At 41.9% G+C, this 16,282-nt stretch overlaps 1 protein-coding gene across 1 annotated transcript in view; it reads right to left on the reverse strand.

The window, feature by feature from the left end:
- The window catches only part of LOC133468740 (protein eva-1 homolog A), a 258,339-nt gene that overhangs the window by 210,533 nt on the left and 31,524 nt on the right, over positions 1-16,282 (reverse strand). The window contains exon 2 of the mRNA XM_061755029.1: positions 7,619-7,705. The gene's annotated coding sequence lies outside the window, so the exon portion shown is untranslated. The remainder of the gene's footprint in view (positions 1-7,618; positions 7,706-16,282) is intronic.

Raw genomic sequence — 16,282 nt, forward strand, 5'->3', positions numbered from 1 at the left:
AACTGGGAGGCAATTTTGGGGGGGAAATTGTCAAAAGTCGAGTCATACAAAAACTAGGACATGAAAACTGAGGTTACATTTTATATGTAATGATGTAAGATTATACATTTATATGGTTCCACAGTCCTATAATAACGGCCCTCTGAGGGAAACCATAACAACAAGGTGGCTGGCCCGCGACAAAAAGGAGTTGACACCCCTGTGACTGCATTTGTTTTTGACCTAAATGTAGCCAGCCTTGGCTGTTCTCTTTGTAAGAGAAGACTTGAGTTTTGCCACCCTGCCCCACAGCCCAGACATGAAGAAGACGGGCGACTGTTGTCACATGCATTCAAGAGCTGATGATTTATTTCTCATCATTTTGTCAGCAATTCCTGCAGCTCATTCAATATTGCTGTCGGCCTCTTGGCAGCCTCCCTGACCGGTTTTCTTTTCATCTTTTAATCAATTTTGGAAGGTCGTACAGTTCTTGGTAATAACACTGTTGTGTCACATTTTCTCGCTTGTACTGTAAGATGTGACTACAAAAATGTCGGTGGCAGGTGTGTGCTGACTCCCATTTAACAAGTTTGAATGTGATTGGTTAATTCTCAACACAGCCACATCCCAGTTATAAGTTGGTGTGCATATTTGTGCAACTATATTATCTCAGTTGTTTATACTTGGTTACTTCCTATACTTAAACCTCTTGACACATTTCTATTTTTTTCAGTTGAGTTGTACTGGTTATAGGTCACATTCATGGAAAAACTTTGGAAATGATTTCACTTGGTCTCATTTTTTTATATCACAAAAACATGGAATTTGAACTGGGGTGTATTTGTTTCTATTCGAAAAAATTATTACAAAATATATATTAGTAATTTTGATATGCTTTTGTCAATGGAAGTAGACAAATGTGTAGCGTAACAAACTGAAGTGTCGTACTTGATGGAAATGGGGCTTAAGGGGATTCATACTAGGGAGGAAGGGGTATTGATTTAAGGTAACACATCAAAGCTGAGGGATGTTTTACTTTTGAGTTGGTTCGGAGCACATCAAACAGACAGTCAACATCATTTTTCATTGTGTTTAAAATGAAGTGGGGGTGGTTAAAAAAAATCCCATACATCTGGAATGCCTACAACGCGACACTTCAAAGATGTTGTCAGGGTAGAAGGGCAATGATTTAAAATGCAATGAAATCCACACTGTGAATCCACTCTCCCATGCAATAATTATGTGCTTGGTCTTTTTTTTTTTGAGGTAATATTATCAAATTGCTGGGTGTGATTGCTTTAGGTGCTGAGAAAGGTTCAGGTGTATGCAGGTGTGTAGGAGGAGAATGATTTATTGTGATATTTATAAGTGAAGAGGCACTCTATGTAATTATCATGTTTTAGGTTGTTTTTTTTTCCCCTTGAATGACTTCAGAGGAGGCTCAGAAGGGGGTAGTGTTCGGGTTTAGTGTATCAGCTAAACTATTCCGACAGCTCTTGAGCAAGATGGATTATATTAATCCCTACCTGTTGTGCGTTTGTGCTGAGATAATCTCTGATCTGACTTCTGGCTACAGTGTGGCGCCCACCCTCAGCTGGGAGGAGAAGTCCCCTAAAATTAAAGTTTAATAAACTGGCCCTCCGTGGAAACTTTCCGCCTTGGTCAAACAATGTAAACCTTCAAAGATCCTGGATATCTCTGAAGTCCTGGATGCTCACATTTATCCGGAATCCAAGGAAATATGGCTGGTTGTTTTTGTGTGCAAACAAACAACCGCCAACATAAACTCCCTGATGGAAGCAATTGTTGAGATGTTACTGTGCGTGCAGGGTATAACTTCTCTGGTTTGTACGAAGAACCAATTTGTCAGAACAGCCGATTGCTTCAGGAAACTAACAGCTCTTCCTCTCATTAAAAAAATAAATAAATAAAATAAAATACCTGCATTTTTATATTGCACCTTCATCGTCAAGGCACTTTTACAATGTTGCCTGATGCCGTGTGCTGCCCTGAAAGGAAAGCAATTCACACACTGATGATGCAGCCACAAGAGAAACTGGAGGGTTTGGCATCTTGCCCAAGGATACCCCACATATTGTTGTTAGTATCGAAGGTAACTTGACTCATTGTTGGTGGTTCAAAATGTTCCACTATTTGTCTAAAAGGACAGAACTTGAAGAGTACTACAACCTACAGGACAGTGAATCAAAACTGCAACATCTACTGCTCGTGGGTAAATGGAGTTGAACCAATAATCTCCTGGGATCTCCGTGAAAATCCAAAAACAGACACTGAATACACTACAGTTTATTTCTGCCTAAGATTAGTGTCATCCCAATTGTCACAATTTTTTATTTATTTTTTGGTCTCTCAAGGGTCTTGAACCTGTAACCCTACAGTCCCGGAGCAAAGTACTTTCACCCTTAGCTACCAAGATGATGCAAGCCAACTGCACACCTACAGCGTGCGTGCCTGCGTGCGTGTGCGTGCGTGCGTCCGTGTGTGTGTGTTTTATGGCAGTGCCCAAACAGCGATGAAGCAACTTGCTTTGAAGTGATTTGCATGAGTTTTGCGTGGGTGAATTCCCATCCTCAAATCCTCTCTGGCCTTAGCGGTTTTCCTTTGGACAACACCGGCTTTCTGCATGAACACAATTGTTATCCCTCCAAGCGCCAATAAAAGAGCAGAGTCCTCTGTAGCTAATGCCCGCGCTGCTGTTTAATCCTGATAAAACACAAGCTAAAACACACACACACAATGCAGTGTGAAAGGTATTCGTTCATTATTCACTATATTATTACGGCTTCCTGGTTCTACCTTTCTGATACTTGTGGAAAGTTCAAGAAAACAGAAAAATGAAAGCATGAAGTGTTCATTTTTAGGTGGATTTTGCAGTGGTCACCACCAATTTGTTCAGCTTCAGAAACAAATTTTCGCAAAATATAATCTAAAATAATAAAAATAAACTCAATTTGTATTCACTGTTGAGGCAATTCCAATTGACATCTAAATATCGTTAACTGTCATACAAGTGTAAAAAGATGCCTCGAACCAAAATGACTGCTAAACACTGCTTAACTTTGACAAAGATAAAAAGTGTATGGTAACACTGGAATTTCACTGCTCTTAATGGAGCCCACTTATATCACTTCTTATGTATAACTTCCTGTGTAGAACCTTTTGGTGAAATTCCAAATTGTACAGTAGTAGACTCAAAGCTCATTTGTTCAGATGAGTATTTTTCAATGTTTTTATATTGGATCAATTCTCGATTTTCCCTTGATCCCTATTTTGTACAGTGTTCTTGAGTGCCCAGAAAAGCACTAATCAATATTTTTTTAATCTCCATCTTTACGTGTAACCAATTTTTGGGAGAGTCTTTTGAGAAGTACTCGACTTTACGCTGTAATTCTTTCTTTCTTTCTTCTCAGGAGCTGTCATAGATCCTAGTCATCTTTTTGTATGAATAAAAAAAATAAAATAATTCTCAAATGTAAAAATATAGAACTATTCGGGGTGGTCTTCAAAACGGACATGACTGTTGAAAAGGCAGAGAGCCCTTTGGGATAATCAGTGTTGTCAAATTCTTCTCCCAATACGACCCCTGGCCTCTTGGCTGGGCTCTTTGACCCTCACCTGTCTCCTTCGCCCCTGACAGCCTATCAGGTGGCTTCCCTAAGGTGGCTCCTTGCTTAGGACACCAGTCACCTGACAGGCGTGAAGCCAATCACTCCTGCAGTGACGCGAGAGACCCTCTCACGGTCACACACAAATATACACACACGCTCGTCCTGTCACCTCTGATCTTGGCGTATGCACACCTGAAAACTTGATACTGTTGAGTCTGAGCTTTGCTTGCGTTTCATCTCTTTAGTCTCTCTTTCTTTCGTGCATTTTTTTTGGTGTTTTTTTGTTAACTGAGCGGCCTCAAGGGGATCCAGTAAGAAAAATTACAGCGAGACTTCTGACAGCTTGTGTGTGTGTCCTTATACTTTTATGAGCTACAAACACAAGGAAAGGGAGTCGGCCTGTAGTGACCTCGTGGAAACGCACACGTGTACACAGCGCATACATCAAACACACCTTATGGTATCATAAAGTACCTTAACTGTTTTCTTTCTTCACCGCTTTCTTTTTAATTGAGTGTCACACCCATTCAAACACATTCTTAAGAACTCCATTACATACTGAACATCGAGGTAAAGATGTGTTAAATTTAAACACGGAACAAGTGTCTGTTTTCTTTTTTTTCCTCCCCCCTCAATGTTTTTCACAGCTTTGTGTCAAGCAGCGCCACAAACACACCCACACAAACACGTAGGAACATGGTCCATTTGCGTGTTAATGATTAGGAGAAGGGGCCATTTGTAAGCGATGGGAATGTGGGCAGTGGTTTCCTAAGTGGTGTTATCTGGGTCACAGGGCCAAGGCTACCGAGTCGCTATCAGCTGCTGCGACACTCACCGCCGCTTCACGTGGAAAAGATGCTAACTTTTCAGTGGGCCAAGCCCTTTGATCCCATTTGTTTTTCGCTAAATCTGACATAAACTTTAGTGATGCAAAACAATGGAGCATGGATCCTAGAGGTTCGCATATCTGCCTCACAGTTCCGAGGTTCTGGATTGGAATCGCTGCTCCGATGTAGCTCAACTTTCCATACCTGACTTAACCCAAGTTGTAGCATGCAAAAAACTGTATGGTAGTAACTTCTTATGCTGCGTAACTAGTTCACTTTGCGGCATTGGTAACCTTAAAACATCATGTTGGTACTGTCATAAACCGAAGCCCCTCTGCAACACGCAATCTAAACTTAAATAATAATTGCATAATGTCAAGGTTTGTCAAGTCACAGATGCATCACACGCTTCAAACTCCCATTTTGTGAGCTTTTAGGAATATTTTTCCAGGTAATTCCAAATCTTTCCAAAGGATTCAGCCAAGATAGGGGATGTATTGACACAAGAGGCTCTTTTTAAATCAATGTTTTGACGCTGTCTCCATGTGTTCTGGTACTGCCTCCAATAACACTGGGTCACTATGAAAGAAAAGAGTCTCTTTGTCCTCTCTGGTGCTATGGTTTTTAAGTAGACGAGGGGCTGCCAGTAGTCATATGGCTCTGCCAGCAAAGCATATGTAAGCACATTCACATGCATGCGAGCGTGAGTGACGGCTGTGTCGGGACCAGATGACAGGGACCAGTGTGACTGGCGAATTGTAGTGACAGTGCACTGGGGATGAAGGAGCGGGATGGCTCCAGTGGACGGGCGACCTCTGACCCTTGGTGTCAGAACCGAGGCCTCCCTGAACAATAGCATGAAGAGTCGAAGCTAAAGAAGAAGATTATTATTATTTTTTTTTTTTAAAAAAGGGCTTGGGGTGTCTTCCCTGGCTTCCTTGATCGAGTAGCGGAGCCATATCATTGTGTCCATCTCTGACACTAATGCTGTCCTAATGAGCCATACTGATAATGCTGGCTTAAGCACAGGGACGTGCCGGGAGGCGCAAGGTGACAGGGGTTAATGGGGACGAGGGAGACGGAGTCGGGGGAACATCCATAAGATTGTAGGGAAGACACTGCTGAAGGCCCCCCCCCCCCCCAGGCTCTGAAAAGCGAAACTAAGGCGGAAGCACCTTCAACCTGTAATCCTTTGTAATGGCCAACACGGGACCACTTGTATCAGAGTTTTACGTCCACTTTCAAACAGTACATTGTGACAGAATGGTGGAATGGCCAGGAATAGAGCCAGTAAAAATCAGCAAGGCCATGCCCATATAAAAATATACAGTAACATACCCATCTGTACTCAATAGCATATGATTTTGGTACAAATTTCTGCTCAGTAGCCAAAGGATGTTCATGAGAATGGTTATCTCAATGTGCCCTACGACTGACTGACAACCAATACTTTCAATTGTCTTTCATATACATAGAGCTGGGATATCGTCCATCTTCCAGGACAAAGTGAGAGAAAATCAATGGATGAGATCCCAAATAGCGTGTTGATTCCAACAGATTGTGCGCGCTTGTTGGTGAGTGTGTTGCGCGTGACCTAGATAGATCATGTTCATGCACATTGGTGCAGTTTGTACCGGCCTTTCGAATGCGGTATTTGAAGCCACAAAAATCAGCCCAATCAATCAATTAGTCTCTTTTTCGCCTGTCTATCTTGCGCTCTTGTGTGCCTAAAGCAAACTCATTGCTTTGGCTGGAATCTGCTATGTCCACATGGTGCCTCTTTAAGCAGGGAGAGGCAGGCGAAGAAAGACCAAATGCTGGAGTATTGACTCACCGGCAGGCGCTTTATCACGGTGAGAACCTACACAGATGACGAATCAGTCTATGGAGCCGCAGATAAGACGTCAGGTAAACGGAAGGGTCACAGATACAGAGTGTAAACTGTCTCTCTATACGAGCGCAATATATTTAAAGCGAACCAACATATCTGCTTTGCCTCCTTGTGGTTTAGACAGAGGTCAGACACGCCAGACTGACAGGGAAGGAGTGGAAGCTTTAACGGGTTAATCTGCGTTTTAAGGGCCTGTTAACCACATACAAGCTGTCAGAAACACGTCCGGGCTCTCTGTACACCCACATGTGTGTAAGAGGAGAAAACGCACATAAACACACAAGTGTGTGTATGCACACATGCACACATTGAGTTCAAGGGGCCACTGAGTACAGGGCAGTAGGTGTTAGATTACAGGAGCAGGGCCATCCAAAGCACCGCCTGCTCCTATCTTTATTTAACCGCTGATTATACGGACTCTTTGAAGGCCCCTTTAATTGCCTCGGTGATGGAACTCTTAAACCCGGGAGACTTTTTTCACCTCTTTTATTGATTTCTCCTCTCATGACGCCAATGAATGCGTCCACACTCCCATTCTCGGCCGCTTTCTGTTTCTTCGCAGTTCACCCTTTTTTTCCCGCTTTCCCTCTCCTTCGACCACTTGTTCACCCCAAATTCCTCCATTCAACTCTTGTCTGTCTCTCTCACGTGTTGGATCGAGTGTTGAAGCCGAGGCAGAAGCGCAGCATTGAGCTAAATAAAGTGATGCAGTAAACCCTCAAATATGAGTCTTGCCATCAGGATCACAGTCATCAACTGAACAATTTTATATGATCGTTACCCTGGATTTCATCATTCCAACCTTTTTATCAGTCAAGACATTCAATTTTAAAGCCTTTTTAACAACATCAGTCCACTTAAAGTTTAACGGGGCAACAAATAATAATAACTGCTAAACTGAAGCCGATTCACATATTTAACAACAACTGTCGCAACAAACAGATTTTTTTTCTGTAGACTAAAACAGGCATTGTTTCCAATTACTTACCATCCAACCAGAAGTTTGGAGTGATTATTTATCATCAACATATCAAATGCTTCCAAATTATGCAGGAGAAAAAGAAAATGTCACTTTAGCCAATAAAGATATATAAAAGGCCCAGTAAGGAGCCTTAGAGCTACTGTAAGATAAAAGTGCGGTCAACGTAAAAGCTACAAGATCAACCTCTTCACGGTGCTGTGACCATTTTTGCCATTACTATCAAGAAGTTGAAAGGCAACATCTGACCAAGTGGCTACAATAGGAACATTTATTTTAAAAAACATGAAAACCCCTTGAAAAACAGACTCACCTTCAATCTCAAGGTGCAACGGTGATCACATGGAGCTCCTGATTTCTCGGAACGGATATGAATAGAAGACACAAAAGAAGAGTTCTTCTGAGAAAGAAAGACAGAAAAAAGTTTCAAAAAACAACAACAAAAAATAATGCCGTAAGAAATCCAAACAGAACCAGATCTTTTAGGTTCTACAGTTTCAGCAAAACAATACATTGGACCACAAAATGATCAGAAGTCAAATAAAACAAATCATACATAAGTGTTAGATTTTGCTCTGCTTTACGCAACCAATTACACAACTGGAATAGGTTCTTTGATCACGATAAGACGGAATCTACCTCCAAATGATAAAAGGTGTGTACATTAGCAAAGCAAACGCAATCTAATCATTGATGGATGGATGAAACATTTCAACACTCTTAAATTAACATTTATTGACACTCTCATACGTTCCTGACAATTATTGGCATAAGAAGTCCTAATGAAGGATAGTTCATGGCTGTGTGGAAAGTAAAGGGCAGAGTCATCTTCCTCTTGATCGTGACCCCTGGCTGCTATATCATTTGCCCATGACCTCAGTCACGGCTCAACGCCACCATGGCCAGAAACTCCCTGTGCGTCTGCCCTCCCGCTCATCCAATAACATTTGCACTGAATATCCAATAAAGCATTAACAGCAGAGGCTGCACAGCGGAGCTTGGAGTTAGCACGCAGCGGTGAGTCGTCCGGGCAAGCAAGGCCTTCTCTGCTGGCCTAAACACAGAAGGGCTAACCTACATTTACAACCTAAATTCTAATATTTCTTCCAGAAAATGGTATGGTAATTACCAACAGTTTAGTCTCTTCATTTCATAGCGTTTCTTTCGGCTTCACTGCTTCCAGCACATGTGAGTGTTAGCTATATTTTATTTTTCTTCCCCAATCAGAATTCAGCCTCTATTTGCCATGTCAATTTAATCTGTCCAGGAGTAATTTGTTTTTGTCCATTATGAGACTTCTTTTAGTAGGTTTTGGTTTGATAACACCCCTGCGTGAGACATGTAACCTTGGAGGTGTTATGGTGACGGCCGGGGAACTGATCCCAGTAACAGACCCATTTGATTCTTGTCTGACTGCCGTTCTGCAGCGTCAGCACTGGCATTGTATTGATTCCAGGTAAAATCGACAGACACTCTGACCGGCCGTCAATGACACTCTTGGAGGATACATGCGGGCTTGCTGTGATCGCAGTGGACAGGAAGGAGTTGATAACTGATATCTCGTACTACTAATTGTAAACTAATATCATTAAGAACATTAGGCCCTTAGAGGTGAAAATGCTGTAATTGTGGCTCAGTAAACCATGCTGTCTAATCTGTCTGTTAAAAGGTCACATGTATAGTCGGACTAAAAACGTAAAATTAGACTGCAAAAATGTGATGCATAGTTAGGCTAGAAATACAACTTGAATGCACATTTGAGGAAGTGTAAAACCATATCATAACCTCCCTGAAATAGCATTGCCCAATTTATTCTGTATATGGAATTATTGTCCAATTTTAGATGACCCGTAAAATTATTTAAATTCACACCTCATCTTCTGCTTATTCTATTTAGGGCATAAGGCGCACCAACTGAACTAGAGACTGGCACCCTGACAAAGATTAGAATTGTGTAATTAGATTTGTAATCAACTAATTTACAAGGCAATTCCTTGCATCCAAAACAACCTCTGACCCGACCGAGAAAGGTTTGGATTGGCAAAAGGGCGCCTACCCGTGTCAGCGACACGTGGCGTGGGGGTGGAGTTGGCAAGGATTAAAGGGCAAAAGAGTGATGCAGTTTTGGGGGGGTTCGTTGAAAATAAGGTTCGAGGTCATGGAGCGGCCTGGTGTAAAGATGAGCAACAGGAGGAGCAAGTTATTTTAAAAAAAGGGATTACAAGAAGCTAAAACACACAGCGTACTTAAAGGAGAAGTTCGCAATTTATGAAAATTATTATTATTATTAGTCATTATGACTTGACAAATATGATCTGTGGAAAAAAATAATAATCAGCTGTCATTTCATTCAATTCAATCATTTATCACATACCACATCAATTAGTCAAAAATAATTGATTCATCCATTGATTCATCCAAGTATTCATCCATTTTCAATACTGTGTGCCCTCATTAGGGTTAAGGGTGAGCTGGAGCCTATCCAAGGTGACTTTGGCCAAGCCGCGGTATACACTCTGGACTGTTCGGAACCATGCAATGTATTAATAAACATATTGTGAAATAAATACCTCTCTGACAGTGTCAATCAAAACTGAGCATTATAGTCTTGGTATAGGCAAAATATTTGATCACTGCTGTATTGGATAGCATTAAATTGTGTAAGTAGTCATAGTGGTTGACCCTGGAACAGATTATTATTTTAGTTTCTCAGCGATGGCTACTTGGCGTTGTTAGCTCTAAAATGACAAACCGATGCCGGTTTATCGGGATGCCAACCCATTGTGTGAGTAATAAGGCTAATTAAGTAATCCCACTGACCTAGTTTATAGGGTTAAACAATGATGAATGATGTTATGCCATCTGACTGATTCAGCCCCTGCACCCCCAATCTCTTGTTGATGCCATCAGCTGACCAAATAACCCCGCCTCTGCTCTATCAGCTGAGCGATGCCACCCTACCACTACCACCTCCCCCTCTTTATACCCCAACAGCTGACAGTCTGGGTCCCACTACCCCCACACCAACTGCTAAACTCAAATACTGTAAGTTGTGCCATTTATTTGCCACTCGGAAAATGCTAAACCACCACACTCAGAGCATGTTCAATGACAACAAAGCATACGTCTTCCATCTCAGTCAGGGTCGCACCTAAATGTTTTTTGGGAGTCACGTCTAGCATGCAACGTGGACATTCTTGCAGTGAAGATGGGATTAGAGAGGTTGAATCTGGGTTAAAGACATACAAAGTCCATCTGTTGTTTTGTTTTTTCCCAACCATTAACCACAGGCGCTTACTCTCTACCTCCCCCCAACACTAAATCGTTACATCAATGCGTTATTAATTATTAAAGAGTAGCATGGTGGGGTTTTTTTTTCCTATCGAAAAGCATTTCAGAACTACTTATTCTCTCTATGGAGCATAATAAAACAATAGTTCATGGTTAACTCGCTTTCTACTCTTTCTGTGCCCCTTTGTCTTTATCTTAGCCCGTTATAGTTTCCCAGGCTCCTCAAGCTGATAAACCAAGTTGAGTGATTTCCACTCAGGCACACACTCCTTAACCAGCTTCTTGCATCCACATGCATATGCAGCTCACATTTTGCTACAGATCCAGGGCACCACTCCTGGCGTAAAAATGCTGTTACTTGACATTAGTGTCGAAACACTCGAGACCGGTATCGAGACCACATTTTGAAGGTCTTGGTCTTTTCTGTGACTCAACTCCCAACACTCTTGGTGTTGTCTCAGTCTCGGACTGGCTGGACTCTGGATTTTCCTTCAACACCAGTTGAAACCAGCACTGATCTGCTTTTCTTCAACTTCATTAATGTGATAATAAGGAGAAGCACTTTGTAAAACAGCAAATACCTTCGATTCATGTGTTACTAATCCCTACCACCTCCATATTGACAGCAACCTTTGCGGTGTTGTGACTGAGGGAACCCCAAGGCCATGTTGTGCTTTGAAAGAGTTCCAGACATCATGTCTTTGGCTGTCAAATGTATTTAAAAGAAAATCTAAACTAAAGAAAGAATGCTCTAACTGTTCAACCTTGTTTTTTTTTGTTTGGTTTTTTTAAATTGACTTTTATGGATTCTTGTCAAGGTTTTGGTCTTGTCTCGGTCCCAGCTTTTCCCGGTCTTTGTCTTGATTCGGTCTCGACTTCCAAAAGTCTTGATCTTGTCTTGGTCTCGGTAAGTTTTGGTGTCGAACAGTATGGTCTTGAGCAAAACACTACCTGTACAAATACAAATTTGATGCCACAGTTTGCACATATTGTTAGTATTAGATTTCATGACGTCTTAAAACAATATAAGAAAAAGACAAAATAATAGCTTCTTCTGACCTGCTAAATCAATTAGGAAACTGTTACAATCAGGGATCCCGATTAGCTAAAAGAAGCTAATGTCTCGAGTATTCTACCTGATCTGATTAAACTTGACATTGAACAAGTTAAATTGTATTTTCCACATTACATTTGCTTCCAAGTGCACAATTTAGATGAAATCCGGATTCGACTTGGATTGGAACCTTTAATGTCAAACATCGCACTCAGGTCATACAATGCAAATAACAAAAAGCGCCTCTGAAGTCGCATGGAACTTTGGAGTATGAACCGTCGCAACAAGACACCACACGTACCTCACAAGAGCTCAGTTCAAGGATTAACTGCGTACGTTTAACGTTTTGTGACATTCGTTTTCCTTTTTCTTTGGCTTTGTGCAGCACTAATCCAAAAAGAAGGACCTTCGACAATTACGGACATTAAGAGAACAAGAATACGAGTAGAGAAGACCGAGTTACATAAAAAATGAGTGGATTCACATTCAAAGTAGTAAGACTTGAGCGTGGCCATATGCGTTGTCACGTGTTATCAAAGTGACGGTAAAAACTTTGATAACTCACACCTGCAGAGATCAAATTCTTGTCAACATATGTTTAATAGCCTCAACCTCACGTGCAAATGAACTTTTTAAAATCAATTTCTCCCTTGCTTCCAAATGTTAGGCCCTACTGCTGCTTTTGAAATTGTGTTAAACCCAAGACAAGTATAGTAGGTGATCTAATGTGTAAAATTGCTTACATCTGTCTGTTTGGAGCCTAAACAAGAATGTGTGTGTGTGTGTGTGTGTGTGCGCGCAAAAGGGAGCAAAGTGGCCCTTAAAGCAATGTAAACCCCCCATGCATTGAGGCTCCCAGGACCCAACACAGAGGCAATCTTATACCATTGACGAAAAAAAACATAAAACAGTGAGAAGAAAGGATAAATCAAGGTCGTAGAAAGACAAAAGCAACTGGCCGATGGGGCCCAGAGTGTCATCTTGCCTCCACTTTGCCTGAAAAGAAGGGAGGGCGTAAAGAAAAAAGGAAGTCTAGAATTTACCAGAGGAAAGTTCTCTCTTTCTTTTCCCGGACAGCTGAGCGTCTTATTATGGGATTAGATTTAACCAGTGCCCCCCTTGGAATGTGGAACAGAGGGCGTGTATGTGTGTTTGTAGAGGGGGGCGGTGTTCAGTTGGGTGCTGAGGTGTAATAAGGGTGCCCCTATATGGTTTGGGGTGCCACTCGGTTGTGGTGGTGAGATGGGTCCGGGACGTAGCGTGCGGGAGGGCTTGGCAAAAAGCCCAAGGGTGGGGGTGCTTGGTGTTGGGGTGGGGTGGGGGTGTATATAGCCACAGCACTGGGGCCCATGTGGAGTCATGCCAACAGTGCAATTACTCCTCATTCTGAACAGCTGGCACATAATGGCTATTCAGGTCCTTGTGGTCTTCGCATAGGACACGGAGCTCGCAGGTCGTCCCCCCTCGTGTGCCTCAGCACATCGTGACAACCAAAGACCGGCTCTAAAGGGCCGCTCAGGCTATCATGCCAGCACTGCCTCTTCATACGTCAAGGTGCAGTGGGTATTATGCGCCTTTCATACGGGGCCATTTACTTGAGACCCTTTTAAACAAAAAGAGGGTTGTCTTGGCTGTTAACAGAGTTTGGAAATCCTTTGAAAATGACACTTAAAGGCTGTGTTCCTGTTTTCTTCATGTGATGTAACCTGGATTCCAATTTTGAATTGCAGCCTAGCTAGTAGCTAGTGGCTGGTTTTAGAACGTCATGAGGACTTTTCAAAACCCAAAAGCTTTCCTGTTTCCTACTAACTACTTGTAGGTCATTGTCTTGCGTCTGAGCGCTAAACGTGATCAGTTACGCTACTTTAGAAGCAGGAATCACAAGTATTGTTGGTGCAAACACAAAGCACGCAGAGAGATAAACACGCATCAGGTCTGGGTTTGATCCAAAGTAATATGCGAGAAGGCCGAGAGTTAAGAGTGTGCGTTGAGGGGGAGGCATGGAGGGAGGACTCAGTGTTTATAAGTTCACTCCGTTTGAAACTCAGTCCAAGTTTATAATCCACCCACTGTGCGGTGGCTTTGTGCTTTCCCCTCAAAGCACTCACACAATGTAAACACCACATTTAAAAAAGGGGAGATCTTTCCCCCCCTTTAAAATATACGCTCTAAAACAAAGGGAGCACATGAAATGGACTCCTTCTAAAAGGGGAAAACAAACAGAACGTCTGTCAGTCAAGCTCATATGGTGCCGTGATGTCATGAAGGACTAGAGGCCGGGTGTTCCTGGCTACCAGGCACCAGCAGCCCGCGCACACATGGCGAGGGCATGTGCGCGGTAATGTCCGCAACATCCGCTCGCGATACAGCTGACTTCCTGCGAACGCCTCTGGTTGGCAGGTGGCGACAATGATTGAGGGGCTGATGTGTGGCGATGAAGCGCTGAGTCAACAGTGGGACCACAACTTCTACAAAGCCTCATCCCTCATTTGTTCCTTCAGCGTACAGACCATCAAACGGCACAGTAGGTTGTGACATTGTCATCACAAGTGTGTGTCTGTGTGTACGCACAGGTTACGCCTTTACAGCTGTGTGGGGCGCAAAACAGATGATCACCTTATGCCGAGTACTTAAATACACGTAGTCATCTGATTGAGTTTAACTGATGTCTTCCGCCTTACGGCAGCAGCGGCAGCGGACACGGCGGCCTGAAAGTGCCGCAAAGTCAACACAATTTGCTTTTTAAATAATGATCTGATCTGTTATGCATCTGTTCTTGATTAGAGGGCCAAAACAAAATTTGATTTGTTCATCTTGATTTGTCTTTGAAATGATTATCCAGGCAGCACATCTTATTATACCTGTGGTTAGCACATCGCCTCACAGTTCTGAGGTTGAGGATTCGAATCTGGGTTTTGGCCTTCCTGTATGGAGTTTCCATGTTCTCCCAATGTGTGTGTGTTTTTTTTCTTCCAGGTACTCCGGTTTACTTCCACATTCCAAAAAAAAAATAATTTTTTTCATTGCTTTTTACTTTAATTGAATACTATAAATTGTCCTTAGGTGTGAATTCAAAGGGGGCAGTCAAACAGCCGTAATGCAACAAAGAAAATGACAATTCCTTCAGAAATTATTCCATGACCCAGTTAATACATGATCTTTATCAGATTTCTATCTAAAACTGGTGCGAGAATCTAAACCCTTAGTTGGATCAATCAGACTGTGTGCAGGACCTCCTGTGCCAATACAGTTTCCTCAATTTTAGGAACGTAAAGTTAGTTGAATGAAATTAAACAGACAAGATGAGCTCCAGTTTTCATTCTTGTGTGATGTTTCAGCATATTTGGTCACCTCCCATTAGATATGAGAAACCGGTATGAACAGCAGTTCATAAAATGTCACGACACAGCAATTCTTTGGCAGAGGGGGGGGGGGGTTAAAAACCTCATTGACCTCAACACTGAGACAATTATTAGAAGAAGAAACTTCCTCTGAACATCATTCCATCACTAGGAGTCGGAAGTTGCAGGGCTGCAGAGTGAAAGAGGCGTGACATCGGGGACCGTGCCAAGAACATCAGCTTTCGGCAGCTGACTGTAATATGATTAGCAGCCCACTACATAAGGCACCCCCAGCCTCGGGGAGCAACCAGGACTCCCATGCTCATGGGCAGGATTATGATAATGTTAGGCAACATTGGGATGGAGGCGTGTGGAAGGGGTTGTATTTGCAATAGGAAATATAATTACCATGGCGAAGGAAGGGCATGTAAAGATTTATTTTGGTCTTTTCTTATCGCAAGCATACAATTGTGTTCTGTGATTTCCATACGCTCCATCGGAACGCATCACGTTCATTCTCTATATGATACCCGGGCTTCAGAATCTGCCGTGTTGGCGCCTAAGCCATTTTATCCTGCACCACACCCCTTAAAAAAACATGCCTGTATATTTTCTTGAATGCATCTTTCCCTCACAGCATTGCCTGCTTAACGCAGCGCAAATATTTGAGAGAACCGTTGCTTAACTAATGTTTTGTTTGCTTATAGGATCATGAAGCCTATAAAAATTCACAAGTTTGAACATGATGTTTGAATTGTATGTCTTTTTTCTTTAACCGTTCCTTACATTGGGACATGTTCTGAAACAACTTAGCCATTATGAAACTTTTATTAACTGTAAATTGTATGTTAATTTTGTAGTTATCACAGAAGTTACATTCCACACACCCACTAAGGAAAGGTGAAAAGCCGCGAAAGAAAAACCGCACAAATAAACCATTTTGTAAAATTTAAGCCCACAAAGGACCCTTCGACCCACTGCAATTACATTTCAACACACTTTCTAAATACATTGTAAAATGATTCAAATATTTTAAAAAATCAATCATAAAATGTATACAAATATAAATGAATAAATAATAAAAACATTGTTCTAAGCCATAAAATACCCCTCACGCACTCTGTAATAACTGTGAAGCTTATTAAAACACATATTTGAACACATTGTATACGTATTTTAACAGGCAATTATTTGTATTTATTTATACAGGCAAATTTCTAGGGAGCATTTTAATGAACATGACTGTTGAACTTAATAATAATTTGACTTTATATGCTGGACAGGTGCATCT

This window comes from Phyllopteryx taeniolatus, chromosome 18 (genome assembly GCF_024500385.1).
Source record: "Phyllopteryx taeniolatus isolate TA_2022b chromosome 18, UOR_Ptae_1.2, whole genome shotgun sequence".
NCBI lineage: Eukaryota > Metazoa > Chordata > Actinopteri > Syngnathiformes > Syngnathidae > Phyllopteryx > Phyllopteryx taeniolatus.